Genomic DNA, 2,680 nt, shown 5'->3' with positions numbered 1-2,680 from the left:
GCACTTGGGAACCTGTAAGGCTGAAGCAATTTTATGGATGGTGACACTATGATTGAAGGGTTATTTAATGTTGTAAAAATTGTTAAAAACTCTTAGCTTAAACTGGAACTGCCTGTTGTTAAAGGCTGGTTTCCCCACGTCAGTTCCATAAGCTCTGCTAGAAACACCCTGGCTTCTCTCCTGCCTCGGTGGGAACTGCAGGGAATCGTCCCCTGCTGCCCTTGGCTCCAGGCTGGTTTTTCTGGGGAGAGGACGTGGAATTGATTTGTTTGCTGTTGAGAAGGGAGCCAGGCCAGTTCTCAGGGAACGAGAACTCCCAGCATCTTCCCAGCCCAACCCAGGCTGCGGCCCTGTCCCAGCCTCTGTTCCCCTGGGGGCCCTGCGTCTTTGACTCTAGAGCCGGCCGGGAGCAGCAGCTGAGGCAGAGGACAGCCTGGGCCAGGCAGATAAGAAGGAGTTTAGCAAGCAAAAAAGGTAAAATGGCAGGGGAGTATCACCTTGGACTCGACGGCTTTTCTCCATTGGTCTGTCTGCTTTGGGACAGGGACAATAACACGTCCTGCTGCATTCGTTATTTCAAAGGGCAGTTTAGGATTTTCATTCTCACACACGGTGCACAAAGCAGGACTCAACCTTTGCCGTCAACTAAACAAGCTGCTCACAGATTCGAGCAGCCACAATGAGCATTTCGGTGAGAGCTCAGACCTGCCCCTGTCCCAGAGGGAGACAGGGGTCATCTGTGTGGGGACTGGACCACTGACCTACCCGCTCCTAACTCCCAAATGTTCAATAACTCTATTATCAGTGCCTGTGAGTGTAATTTAAACCATAAGAAAAACCACACTGGGCTAGACCAAAGGCCCATCTAGCTCAGAAACTTCTCTTCTGACAGTAGCCAATAACAGGTACCCCAACATCCAGCCAACAAGGCACCACTGGGAGTTGAACCCAGAATCCCCTGTTTACAAAATAGATGTTTTAACCAGCAAAGCCATGGTGCCTGTGGGTGACTAAAACACTCTGTCTGCCCACACCTGACTCCCTGCCATCGCCACCAGGGCCTGACAAGCTTTGCTTGTGTTTGGATTCCGCAAAGCAGAGGAGCAGGTGATGTTTTCCTTGCAAGTTGTGTGCGAGTGAATCTTTGGCCAGGTCTGCACTACAAAGTTGTTTCAGCAGAATGATATTGCTCTGGTGTGTGAAAAACACACAATGCTACCTCGGTCGGCAGCTTGTGGCTGGTGCACACACTGCAATGACATGTCTGGCGACAAAACTGCCCTGTTTTGCTGACAAAATAAAACGACTTCGATGAGAGGTCTAGAGCTTTTTGCAGCAAACTTAAAGTGACAGAGTAGATGCTGCTGTTCATTATATCACCATAACTGGCCTCTGCCAGTATCCCACAATGCCCGCTGTGAACTTGCCTGCCCTGCATTCCTGCTACAGAGCCATGGGCACCTCCCCTTTCATCGCTCTGGGAAGTTCTGACAGCTGAGCCTGCTGCTCTGCTCCGGCAGCCAGGAGCAAATCACTGCCGTGGATGCTGCTCTCTCCCGCCCTGCAAACACAGAGCAGGTGGTGGGAGTTTCCTTACAGTGTAGGGGGGCCACTGGAATCCGAACTGTGACACGCCCAGGACATCCCTTCCCTTGAGGAGGCTCTTACCTTCTACACAGGGACATCTGTTTTCTAGTAAAATCAGGAAAAGGGAAGGAGAAAACTCGAAAGAGGTTCCCCCTGGTGCTCACATACATGAACCCGAATACTCTCTCTGTCCTCAAAGAGAGACCTGGAGAAGGAGACTTGCTGAAGCAAAGCCACAGGGGTCTGTGAGGTTCCCCTGGCCCCTCGCCCCTGTCCTGCCTGGCTGATGTCAGCATCTCTCTGTGAGGTCACCACCTTCCCACCGCCTTTGACCAATAGTCTGAGGTCCTGCAAAAGGCCTTTATGATGTCACTGCCACACCCCTCCCTTGCTGGGCTAATGTCCTGCCCCTGGCCAGGCACTTTGGAGGTTTGAGCTACTCCCTGTGGATCACCCCACTCAAGGAGCGTTCGTTCTAGGCAGCAAGCCGGCTAGACAGGAAAACATCAGATGCTGTTTGGATGGACAGGGTGGGTCTCAGGGGAGAGGCAGAGAGGGTGCGGGGGGGAACTGAATGCAATGCCCCAGATGTAGCCTCACCAGTGCTGAATAGAGGGGAATAATCACTTCCCTCGATCTGCTTGCAATGCTCCTACTAATCCAGCCCAATATGACCAGTTACCCATATTGAATGCAGACACAGCAATATTTGATACATTGGTTCCTGTCCATTCAGGAGGTTATTTCCCACCTATTCATAAATAATGAAGATGCTCTAAGCGGAGGGGAGAGAACTGTCCCGTCCGTGCAGTTAACCCATCTCCCTGAGAGGTGGTAGCTATGTCAGTGGGGGAAGCTATCTTGGTGGGTGTGCAAGCTGTGGTATCTACATGTGTATATAAAGTTTAATCAAACCCCATTTTTAAAACCCCTGTGGCCTGGCAATAGAAAAGGAGCTCTCTGAGGCAGAGCCCGTCCTTCAAAATCCTTAAGATCACTGACTTGCTAATGCAAATGTCATGGGGGTATAGCTCAGTGGTAGAGTGTTGGATTACAAATCAAGTGGTCCTTAGTTCAAATCCAAGTGTCCCAA

At 50.9% G+C, this 2,680-nt stretch overlaps 1 non-coding gene across 1 annotated transcript; it reads left to right on the top strand.

The window, feature by feature from the left end:
- Positions 1-2,607: 2,607 nt before the first annotated feature.
- Positions 2,608-2,680, top strand: TRNAC-ACA. Its single transcript has one exon. It is a non-coding gene; the product is annotated as a tRNA-Cys (tRNA).

The sequence above is a fragment of the Mauremys reevesii genome, linkage group 12, assembly GCF_016161935.1.
Source record: "Mauremys reevesii isolate NIE-2019 linkage group 12, ASM1616193v1, whole genome shotgun sequence".
Lineage (NCBI taxonomy): Eukaryota > Metazoa > Chordata > Testudines > Geoemydidae > Mauremys > Mauremys reevesii.
This window is presented reverse-complemented; position numbering and strand designations above follow the sequence as displayed.